The following is a 13,158-nucleotide window of genomic DNA, read 5'->3' as shown; positions in this document are numbered from 1 at the left end:
CTGGAGTTGGGGGCAGTGGTATTCGCCCTCAAGATCTGGCGTCACTATCTGTATGGGGTTCGGTGTACCATATACACAGACCACAAGAGCCTGAAGTACTTGATGGATCAGCCCAACCTGAACATGTGACAGAGGAGATGGTTGGATGTGGTGAAGCATTACGATTGTGAGATCCTGTACCACCCGGACAAGGCTAACGTTGTAGCCGATGCCCTGCGTCGTAAGGCGGAGAGGGCCCCGATACAGGATGTTTGTATGAGGCTGACAGTGATGACCCCAGTATTTGACGCCATTCGAGGGGCCTAGGCTGAGGCCATGAGACCAGAGAACCGTAGGAGGGAGCAGGTTATCAGGCAGGTATCAGGCAGGGACGATTTGGGTGTTGTTTGTGGGCGGAACGCATATCATCTTGATGGAGGAGGCGCATAGATCAAAGTTTTCGATCTATTCCGGGGCCACTAAGATGTATTTGGACTTGAAGAAATAGTATTGGTGGCCCTGTATGAAAAGGGATGTTGCGTGGTTCGTTGAGAGGTGTTTGACCATTCGCAGGGTTAAGGCCGAGCACCAGAGACCGCATGGTAAGTTGCACCCGTTGGAGGTTCCTGAGTGGAAGTGGGAACAGATTGCTATGGATTTTATCACCAAATTGCCGAGGACTACTAGGGGTGTCGATGCAATTTGGGTGATTGTGGACAGGTTGACGAAGATCACTCACTTCCTTGCTATCAGTGAGAGCTCTTCCGTTGAGAGGTTAGCAGAGTTGTACGTGAAAGAGATGGTATCATGACATGGGGTTCTGATCTCGACCGTCTTAGATCGAGATGTGCATTTCACTTCTAGATTTTGGAAGAAATTTCATGAGTTGGGCACGAGGTTGCATTTTAGCACCGTAAACCACCCACAGACCGACTGGCAGAGCGAGAGGACGATTCAGACACTCGAGGACATGCTTCGGACGTGTGTACTGGACTTCGGAGGGAGTTGGGACACATTTTTGCCTTTGGATGAGTTTTCCTATAACAATACCCTTTGAGCTATTGTAGGGGAGGAGGTGTCGGACTCCCATTCGTTGGGGTGAGGTCGGTCAGCGTGTGATGGGTAGTACAGAGATAGTACTTCAGACGACTGAGTAGATTCAACAGGTCCGACAGAGGTTACTGATGGCTCAGAGTCGTCAAAAGAGCTACGCAGATAGGTGTCGCTCGGAGCTCGAGTTCCAAGCTGATGACTTCGCACTCCTGAAGGTATCTCCTTCGAAAGGAGTGATCCGATTCAGGAAGAGAGGCAAGTTGGGGCCTCGGTATATTGGTCCTTTAAGGGTGACCGCCAGGGTGGATAGGGTAGCGTACCGTTTGGAGCTACCTGCAAAGTTGAGTTAGATTCACAATACCTTCCACGTGTCTCAGCTGAGAAAGTGCATCGCTAATGAGTTGGTAGTGGTTCCATTAGAGGACATTCAGGTGGATGCAAGCTTGAACTATGTTGAGAGGCCGACTGCGATTCGGGATAGAAGGATCAAGACTTTGAGAAACAAGGAGGTGCCTTTGGTTCAGGTCCAGTGACAACATCAGAAAGGTTCCGAGATGACCTGGGAGCCGGAGTTGGAGATGCGTGGGCAGCATCCAGAGTTATTTGTGGAAAGAGACTTCGAGGGCGAAGTCTGATTCTAGTAGGGGAGAATTGTAACATTCGGATTTACAGGTACATTATTTATTCTTTTATTTTTGGAGATTTTTGGATGGACTCGGCGAGTTGGTGCTTAGACTCGCCGAGTAGTGTCGCGATTTTCCATCCGGGTTAATGACTGGACTCGGCGAGTCGACTAGCTGACTCGACGAGTCCATGCTGTTTAATGAAAACCTAATTACCGGGGTTGGAGACCTATTTAAAGGCCCTTCTGGCCTTCATTTGCAGCTACCAGTTGATAGAAAGAGACGCCAGAATCTGTGAAGGTTTTGAGAGAGAAAGGAAGCCATTTTTGATCCTTGTGTGGGTGATTTTGCAAGAAGAAGGTGACCAAGGTAAGAGGAAACTGAAGGGGGTGCTAATCTGTGGATTTCAGAGCTTAGGGACTTCATCTTGAGGTATATATTCGATCGCTTTTCAGATTTGGTGTAAGCTTTGAAAGTTAGGATTTCTAGCCCCTTTTTGAGTATGATTTGTGAAGTAATTGGTCCCTTCTTGTGTTGAGGCTACGAATCTGGATCCAAAGAGGTCCAGAGACCTTAACTTCTTAATCTTTATGGGTGTCATGGAGAGTTATAAGCTTAGGGTGGCATGTTATGGCTGTTTCTTCAAATAAAGCCATTGGGTCTTTGCATGGGCATCAAGATCCAAACTTTACGTATTTATTTTGCTTAAGAAAGCCAGATCTATGAGTTAGAGGAACAGATCTGACCTCAGGGGCTCATTTGAGCTCGAGCATGGCATGAACTCGCCGAGTACCAAGAGCGAAATCGGAGAGTAGGGTTAGGGTTTCCGCATAGTTCACTCAAGAAGTTCTTGCCGACTTGGGGGAATGACTCAGTGAGTCCGAAGGAATTAGAGGACTGGAGTTCAAGGCGGAACTCGCCGAGTTCATAATGGGACTCGGCGAGTTGATTCGGGGTGGCCCCACAATTCATGCCATGTGTAACCCGTCGAGCAGAGGAAAGACTCGACGTGTCATGCGACACTAGAGGGATAGTGGACACGCGTAGACTCGCCGAGTCACCTAAGTGCACTCGGCGAGTCGGGTTAGAGTCTGACCGTTGACTTTGTTGACTTCGAGGATTGGGCAACAATGGAGTCTTCGTGTCAAGAGAGGGTTGAGTCTAGTCTCTAGAGTTATATTTATGAGAGTATTTTACTTTATGTGATTAGGCGGAGGCTAGACCGTATTGCTACCGAGTCAGAAATTTACCGAGACATCTGAGGTGAGCCTTCTCACTATACTTACCTAGAGTGGTAACAGAGTTATGTGCTAGAATACTGCTGAGTTATGAGCCAGTGTATTTCTATGCTATTTATGTGTGTTATTGTGATATGTGATATGCATGATCCATAGTTTCAAGAGATAGGACCAGTGGGTTCATAGAGTTAGGGCTAGAGAGCCCACAGAGAGTTGGGACTGGAAGGTCCCACTGAAACACACTGACCAGAGGGTCAGCAGAGCTATAGCCTTGAGTGGCTAATATATGTGTTAGAGTGGTATTTTGGGGAACTCACTAAGCTTTATGCTTACAGTGTTATGTGTTATGTGTTTCAGGTACCAGTGATGATCGCGGGAAGGCGCCAACATGACTCGTACACACACATGGGATTTTATGTATTTCGACCTTGGGAAATGTTTTTGTGAAACAAAGATATGATACAATGAGATTTTATTAATAAATGTGTTTGGAAAATGTGTTTTGAAATGTGAAAAATTGTTTTAATTTTTACGGTGTTACAGCTTCTCAGGGGACTCCGGTAGGCAGTTTTTGGTTGCGCTTCGGGGGTCTGGAAGGGGCTGAACAGGCGACGAAATGCTCTTTTTTCATGAAAAATGGTACTGCAAATGCCATTTATTCATATTTTAATAAGGGAATCTTTTTATAAAGCATTTAAGTCAACAAGTGGGTCTTGGCAAGGCAATAAGAAGAGTATACAGGGGGTTTTTAGGGGACAAAAGGTGATAGGATTTGTCATAGGCACATGGTTTTTGCTTGGGAAGGATAATATGAGTGGATTACTGTTTACCCAAAAGAGTACAAAGGACAAAGTGCTTTTCACAAACACAGTTTACGTACAAATTTATTCGCATTAAAGATTCACAGCATGAAAATGAGGAACAAAGAACTTCAGACCTCAAGGAGATATCCATGCTGCTGGGTAAAAAAAAAAGAGCACCACTTCAAAGAAAATAAGCCCATTAATTGTGTCTTCTCATCCAAGAATAATAGAACTCCCTGAACAAATTCTTCAACAATTTGGAGACCACAAAATTAATTTATTTTCCCATTTTCTTCATTTCTTCAACAGAAACAAAATAATAACATTTAAGAACATCTTCTTCCAGTAATAAATATAACGAGGAGTAGCAGGAACAATTTATTTTATTGAGATAGAATCACCCATAAGATAGAACTAAGAAAGAGCTTCATAAAAAAAAATTCTGGTTTGCAACCCGAAATTTTTTTTCTTGCAAAAACACGAGAGTCGCTCCCTTGAACTAATCATGAGATCTTCAAGGTACGGCTCTGATACCAATTGTAGAGACCTATTTTTATAACGAACGTTGAATGCGGAAGAAAGATATCTTGAGATTAGTCGTGTTTTTGGAAGTATGAACACGAAGAACATAATATGAGTTCATAAACAATACTAAGAACAAGAGAGATAAAATTTATTGCATGAAACATGAAGAACATGGCGGGAGAGAAACTCTCCCTAGGTGGGGAGAACCCACCACTTTCTCTCTCTAGAATTACATTTGAGAAGTGTAACTCTTCCAAGAAAAAAGAATTGAGCTAGCATACTTAAGGAAATAAATGACCAACTCTCCCGTTATATAGGAGGGAGAGTATTTACACCTTAAATACAATAAAGGGAAAATATAACCTAACTAGCACTCATTATTTGTGGAGCATTTACATGCCCCAACAAGATTAGGGAGCGAAGAAGAAGAAGAAGAAGAGAAGAAGATGGAGGATGAGGAGGAGGAGAAAAGAAAGAACACAGAGAAGGCCCCGGTTAGGGGCGATAAAGCCTAGTGTTACGTTTCATTATTAGAAGAATTTTAACATATTTTTTTGTAAACAATATTTTGTAGAGTAGATAGGAAACTCATTTGTCACACCCCTGAACCGGAACGGCGGAAAAATTTGGGGGCAGAGGACGTCATGTACAATATCATATCAATGCATAATAGTAAACAAGCAACAACATCATCCATTCCATTAATAGTATAATTTAATACAAGTGTGTTTTGTGTAAAATTTGAAAGGCACCAACATATGAATCAAAATAAAATACCAGTCTCGAATGTGCTCCGTCTTCTCAAACCTGGTCATCGGTACCTGTCTACTAGAGACCTGAGAATATGTGTTATTTTGAAAGAGTAGATCAACATTTAAGCAGGTGAGTTCATAAGTATTTTAGTGTCATTGTTTTGTATGAAAGTGTTTGTAAATGCATTTTGTAAATGTTTGATGTAAATGTTTGTATCTCCTAGAAAATCCTATATTTTCTACTTTATTATGAAATGTAGTCTTCTACTAAGACCCGACTCTTCTGAATGTTTGTTCTTTTGTGGAAGTGAGTGTGTTTCCAAATTATAACTATCATTACCAAAATATAGTTTACATTAGCGTTTATGTGATAAGATCACAATGTGAATGCAATGGGAAAATTAAGATGTACTGTGGTATTTTATATAAGTATCTAACAATGTACTAACTACCTTAAACAAGTTTGTTTAATTAAGGTAAAATTTTATATGATTGTACCCATACTTGATTGACTAGTAAAACACGACATTCGAAGACGTCGAAATGGTATGACATTAGTCACTCGTAGACCTGCAGGTCCCCCTGCAACTAGCAGCAAGGTGTAGGATGGTCAATCCCGTATAGATCTATACACCAACTCACTTTCTCCCTCCAGGAGACTTCGGTTACAAAACGTGACACAACAGTATATTGCCATGCCATGAAGTAGTGGATCACATTAATGTTATAGTATTCTTGTACTTGTATAGTATGTTCTCTCTGTTCTAGTATATAGTATGTTCTATCTGTTCTAGTGTATAGTATATTCTCTCTATTCTAGTGTATAATATGATCTCTCTGTTCTAGTGTATAGTATGTTCTCTCTGTTCTTGTGTATACTATATTCCTCCCTGTTTCTCATAATAGTATGTTCTTTCTGTTTCTCGTTATAGTATGATTGAACTGACTCGTGTATGAATTGAGTCTTGTATGTTTTATTGTTCTAGAAGTAGTGAGTAGTAATTCTCTAAACTATACCTATTTTAGTTTACTAGTAATGTTGTTTGAATTTCTGACTATTTGTACTCCTTTGCTACCCAAAGGTGTTGAACTAATGAAATAGATTTTATATCTATACACACATATACTTAATATATAACTAAGATTCAAATGACACTCGGACAAACAACCGTATACCCTAAGTCCACAACCAAACAAGGAACAAGAAATAAGGTGAGTTATCAGTCCTAAGTCCTTTCAACCTTATTTATATTAGTATATATATAGAGACATGATTTTGACAATATATAAGTTTAAAATAGTTTGATAAAGAGTTTAGCATATAAAAGTTTTTTAACATAAAAAAGGAGTTTTAACCATTTGAATGGTTATAGATGACTTGATATCAGTTTATAAAATGTTTTGCAATAGTTTGTTTGATAAAACAGTTTGAAGTATAAGAATTCCATTTGTTTGATAGTTGTTAATCACATGTGATTGATATAATAACTATAATGTTTCAACTTGTATCCCCCCATAAAAGCAATTAAAATCATTTAAAAGATAAGTTAAGGGGTATGAACTCATCTGTAGTGAGTGATTCGAATGTAAGATCGATACAGGATGCTAAGTGTGCCAAGTGAAGTCTCGAGTACAAACGGATGCTATTAAGCATATAATGACACATGTATGTATATAGTTAGTGTATAAAAAACTAATCATGATAGGGAAACAATCTTAGGGACTAGGAAAAACTTGGATTGAAGTGTTGAAATCACAAATGATTGTTCTAAAGGAGTTCATGGCCAAACAAAGGGATGTTCACGGCCTTAGGAGGGTTCACGGTCTATATGATTCTATGAAGGGTTCACGGCCCTTATGAAGGGTTCATGCCCGTGATCCCTTCAAGTTCATGAAGATGATGTTGAAACATAACAACTTAAGGCTAGGATCTAGTAGCCTTTCAAGTATGACAAGATTAAGGATGAAACACTTACGTTGTTGAGGCTTTAGAGTGTTCACTGTTGAAGATTTTTGAGAGAGAATGGATGTGTTCATGTTTGGGAGGAGGAAAAATGAGAAGAAAATGAGGTCACTATAATATATATAGGAGGTGGTTCACGGTCGTGAACCTATTTTTGCGGTCGAGAACACCTTGTGAGTGGTTTTCTGGTTCGATTTAATCCTCCTGATCACAAGCTAACTCATCCTAGCATCCATTATTATATTACACCTTGCTCAGAAACTCTAAAACAGACCCTTAACAGTGCAACAAGTAGCAGAAACTAGTCTGAATTTTGATTGAATTGAATGGCCGTACAAGATAGAAATTTCAGTTTGTCACATCATCCCCCCGTTAGAGAGAATTTCGTCCCGAAATTAGAGTTTTAGCACTTAAGCAATTACAACTAACTAAGTAAAAAGATGAGGATATTTTAGTTTCATTTGTTCCTCGCGCTCCCAAGTGAATTCAGGTCCCCACTTGGCATTCCAGTGAACCTTCAATATCGGGATACGACTTTGCTTGACCTCTCGGTCCATGATCTCTACTGGTTCTTACACGAAGTTGAGGATCTCATCGATCTCGATCTCGTCGATTGGGATTACAAGTGTCTCCTCCGACAGACACTTTTTCAAGTTAGATACGTGGAAAGTAGGGTGTACGTTACTAAGTTTGTAAGGTAGTTTAAGTTTGTAAGCTACATGGCCGATTCTAGCAATAATCTCGAAAGGTCCTACGTATCTTGGATTTAGCTTTCCACGCTTTCCGAAGCGTATCAACCCCTTCCAGGGTGAGACCTTCAGAAGAACATGGTCACCAACCTGGAATTCCAAAAGTTTCGTTCTCTTGTCAGTGTAGCTTTTCTGTCGGTCTCTAGAGGCTTTCAGTCGTTCACGGATCTAAACGATCTTCTCTCTTGTTGGGCTTATAGTGTTGCGTCATGGGCCCGGTCCTTAGCCTAGTTTTGGTATCCGTTTTGGGCCTGTACAACCGTGATTATTTTACTCTAGGGTTTTTATATTTAAGGTGCATGCATGCGTCCTTAGTCAGTAACGCTTTTATTATTTTTCTTATAAGTATTGTAAACCCTAGCTCGCCTCTATAGTGGAAGTTCTTCATCGAGCTCTGTTGAGGCGTGACTATATTTGAATCATAAGCGTTACATTGATTCCATACTGTGTTCATAATCGTACAGTGTTTGAATTGTTTGTTCTTCATCAATATACCTGTGAAAGATCTAAACAATCTGAGATTTATTCTCATCAATTGGTATCAGAGCAGGAGACTATGTAATTCATACACATCTCTTCTGTTGAAGAAGTTATTAGGGTTTTTCCGCATTGATTGATATTAATTGAGCTGCATTCCATATTGGCGTATCTCATTAATTGTCGATCTTACTCTAACGATAAATTACAAGTCTGATCTTAAAAAGGTTATCGATCAAACTTCATCACAATGTCCATGGATGATTTGCGAACCAATCCAATCAATATCTCCAACAGTATTGGATAAACGACAAGGATTCCAATCTTATACACTCAGGATTATGAGGTTTGGACGCACTACTTCGAAGATTATGTGATCGAATCAGAAGATAATGGGTACTTGATCTGGGAAGCAATCACAGTTGGCCCATTTGCTCATTCAAGCACCTCAAAGATTGTCAAAAATCAAAAGGAGTACAATCAGCTTGTGAATGATGTGAAAGACATTCCTCAAGACGAGAAAGAGAAGATTCAATGCAACATCAAGGCCTTAAGAATGATTAGGTTTGCTTGGCAGTCGGATACGTTGTTGGATAAGGTGTCTAAGTCCATAACTATTTCGGGTGTGTACTTGACCCGACCCGGCATGGTCCATTTGGGTTGCATGGCACCATGCAATTGGATAGAATAATTGAGAGCAATAACACTTGGAGATTATTAATATATTATAAGTTCTAATATATTAATAATATTATTTGATTAGTTTGATCAAAGAATTAATTTGGAATTAATTAAGTGATCAAAGGATAACTAATTAAATATATGGGTTGATTATGTAAATCATTCATATCTTGTATAGTGGGCTAAGAGGCTCCATGGGTTAACAAGTTGGGTTCTACCCATAGGATGCTCCATGGATGCTCATGGGAGTTACAAACCCATGGGTCATGGAAATGAAGATTCATGACACATTAGGGTTTACATGGTGTAACCCTAGATGTGTCAACACTATATAAGAGTCCCATTCTCCACCAAAATCGGTTACACATACATACACATAAGAAACTAGAGGGCTTGGGCGATTTGAAGAAGTGTGTATTATCTCAAGAGTCTTTTCAAGAGCATTTGGTGTTGTGTGAAGCATTTGAGGCATCACACTTGGGGTGCTAAGCTCACAAGGTTTCAAGGAACATAAGCAACAACAAGGTAAGTTATTCTATCTTTCATTCAAGTCAAAAATTGTTCCCGATGTATGCTAGATAGGAATATAACCTTGGAAATTCAACTTTGCATGATATTAGACAAACATATATCCAAGGTTATTAGGGTTGCATGTACACTTAGGAAGTGTTAGAATGCTCAAAACCCATCAGTGGTATCAGAGCCTAGGCTTGTTTGTTTGTTATTTGTGCTTAAAGGTTGAAAAAAGTCGAAAAACTTGTTGTCTGCCTGATGAACTCGTCGAGTCCATGGGGAGACTCGCCGAGGTCACTTGTATCTTCAACCTACTCGTCGAGTAGGTTCATGCACTCGGCGAGTAGGAGCCACAGAGTGCAGATTTTCGACTTTAGTTGCTGGAAATGGACTAGAAACATTACCCTAAACTGTTTTGGTACTTGAAAACTTGTTTTAGATGGTGTAATGTCTTTTCTAATCCATTTACAACAACTAGTTATCAAATTACAAAGTTTTAAGTATAGTTTTGATTCATGAAAGTGCTTATGTTCATGTTCTTGATCTTATGATGTTTAGATGATCATAGGAATTATTTGTAACCTATGTGGTAGTTTAATTCTTGATCATAATGTGTTTTAATGGTATCCATAACTTGTCCTCAAGTTATGGAAAACCAAAAGTCACTTGAGTTAAAAACCATTAAAAGAACACAAGAGTTAGAAAAATGAAGAGTCTTCATTTTTATTACTCTAATAGACTCATAAGTTACAAGAAATGAAAAGTTTTGAAAGTTTACAAAACTTGCCCTCAAGTTTTGGAACAAGTAAAGTCAAGTTAAAACTTTAGTTCCAACCCTTAGAATTTTAAAAGTTAAAATTCAACCCTTATACTTATATTATTATGATTTAATAATTATATATATGTGTATAAGAACAAAGTCGTCTTACCGCTAGTACACCTCATTCACGAAACCGGTCTATAAGGTGGGTATAAGGTTGTTGCCTATAAAATGGCAACTTAATGGGTGTCCACTCTCACCCACCGCTTGCTTGATCGGTGGAGGGTCGTTAGCCGAACGGGTAAGACAAGGACTTATAAATTCTCATTAAAAGTATGATGAGTATTATAAAGTAACTAAATGTTTTATTAAATTCCCAATCTTAGTTACTTTAGGAAAAATGTGAATAAGGTGCTAATCCATGAAATTACACTTTACACTTTGTTTAAGTCGTTGGTGGAGCGTGTGTGGTTAACCGGCACACTAACTTGGACTTAAAAAGGTAGGTAAAGGGTGACTTAAGGTTTATTATAGTATCGATGGAGCGTGTGTGGTTTACCGGCACATCGATTGAGTGATAAACTTTAAGGGTACCAAGTGATTTGCATGGTTACTTCACACCTCGTTTTGTGATCCTCGGTATCCCAGTCACAAAACTTGGAGGGCACACTCGAGATTGAAACATGCCTTTGAAAAGTTCATTGAATCTTAAAGAATCTAGGAATTTCTAAAAACCAATCAAAAACCTAATACTTAATATTTCGTTTTTCGTGGTGGAAATTGGTGAATCGTCATTCACCTATATTTCAAATATGTTATAGCTTGGATTACGGCATACCTCTTCCAAGTTATAATATATTGTGATTGGATCCTAGCCTTAATATTACATTTGGGTGTTTTATTAAGGACTCTCTTAATATCTAAACTAATCTTGTCCTCTTCTTTCAGATGTCTTCAAACAATGCTGCTTCTGGCTCTAACCCTAATAGCTCCTTTACCCTTATGAACTTGTGTGGGAAAGTCACTTTTGATGGGTCCAACTTCAATGAGTGGATCAGAAACATCAGGATGATTACCTGCTACGAGGACAAAGAATATGTCCTTGACAAGGAGCTTAAGGAGATTGATGAGACCACTGCAACTCCCCAGGAGATCGCTGACTTTCAGGCACATGAAAGGGATGCTATGAAAGTGGCATGCATCATGATGGCCACGATGACAGCGGAACTCCAAAAGTATTATGAGGATTTCTACCCTTATGAAATGCACCAAGATTTGATGGAAAGATACCATCAAAGTGCACGACAAGAGAGGTATTAAATCATCTGCTCCATGATAACAGCCATGATGAAGGACGGGGAATCCGTCACGAGCCACATGCAGAAAGTGCAAAGGTATGTGGATCATTTGCTGAAGCTTAATGTGAACTTCTCTGAGGAGCTTGCAATAGATATCATTTTGCACTCCTTACCATCGTGCTATGATCAATTCCGCATGACATATCACATGAATAGGGAAAAGGTCACACTCAGCAAACTTCAGGGACTTCTCAAGACCGCAGAAACAAGTCTTAAGGGGAAGTCGGTTGTTAACACTCCTACTCAAAACTCTACTCCGGTTTTGGCAATCGGGAAAAGTCGAGGGAAGAAGAGAAAGAGCTCTTCTAAGGGTACCAAGGCTCGGACCCTTGATGGCTCTTCTTCAAGTGGAACCAAGAAAGGTTTCGTCACTCCTTCTTCTGACCCAAAGGAGGCTGAATGCTTCTATTGCCATGAAAAATCACATTGGAAGCGGAACTGCCCAAAATACCAGCAAGATGTGAAGGATGGGAAACTTAAACCCAACCATGCAGGTATTTACACTATCATTTCTAATAACTCACCCCATTCTAAATCTTGGGTCCTTGATACCGGTTGTGGTATTCATATTTGTTGTGACTTGCAGGGACTAAGAAGAAGTGAGAATGTGGAGCAAGTAAGAATAAACTTAGTCATGGGGAATAGGAAAGCTTTACCTGTTACCAAGATTGGAGTTTATACTTTATCGCTAAGTAGTGGGTTTAATTTAGATTTGAATAAATGTTGTTATTCACCAGGAATGGCAAGAAATATTATTTCCTTTCATGCTTTGTACAAACAAGGGTTTACCTTTTCGTTTAATAATGAAGTTGGTTCGATTGATGCTTTCTTTAATAATGTTCTTTATTTTAAAGTATTACCTTGTGATGGTGTGTATGAAGCTGTATCTATTATAGATAACTTAGGAAATAATGTTTTGTGTATTGATTCTATTAATAATAATAACTTGGATAAAGCATCATTATGGCATTGTCGTCTTGGACATATAAGCAAGAAACGCATAGGCCAACTCCAAAAGGATGGACTATTGGAGTCATTTGACCTAAAGTCAGATGATAGTTGCGAATCATGCTTACTTGGAAAAATGACAAAGTCACCCTTCACAGGTTCGTGTGAGAGGGGTGAAGGTTTGTTGGACCTTGTACACACGGTTGTGTGTGGACCATTCAAACATGCCACAAGGGATGCTAATCGTTATTATTTGACTTTTACCGATGATTATAGTAGATATGGATATGTCTACTTGATCAAACACAAGTCAGAGACATTCGAAAGGTTTAAGGAATTTAAACAGGAAGTCGAGAATCAATTGGGCAGGAACATTAAGATGCTTCGATCCGATCGTGGTGGTGAGTATCTTAGTTCAGAGTTCCTTGACTATCTAAGGGAATGTGGGATAGTCTCACAATTGACACCTCCCAGGACACCACAGTTGAATCGTGTGGCTGAGAGGTGTAATCAAACCTTGTTAGATATGGTTCGTTCCATGATGAGTCGAGTTTCGCTACCAATCTCATTCTGGGGGTATGCCTTAGAGACTGCCGCCCATATCCTTAATCTAGTCCCTACAAAGAAAGTTGCCAAAACTCCTCGCGAGATGTGGACTGGTAAAATACCCAAACTAGACCACATCAAGATGTGGGGTTGTGAGGCTTTTGTGAGACGCGAGACTCATGATAAGCTC

The sequence above is a fragment of the Lactuca sativa genome, chromosome 5 (assembly GCF_002870075.4).
Source record: "Lactuca sativa cultivar Salinas chromosome 5, Lsat_Salinas_v11, whole genome shotgun sequence".
Classification (NCBI taxonomy): domain Eukaryota; kingdom Viridiplantae; phylum Streptophyta; class Magnoliopsida; order Asterales; family Asteraceae; genus Lactuca; species Lactuca sativa.
The sequence above is the reverse complement of the archived record's forward strand: the minus strand, read 5'-3'. Positions refer to the sequence as shown.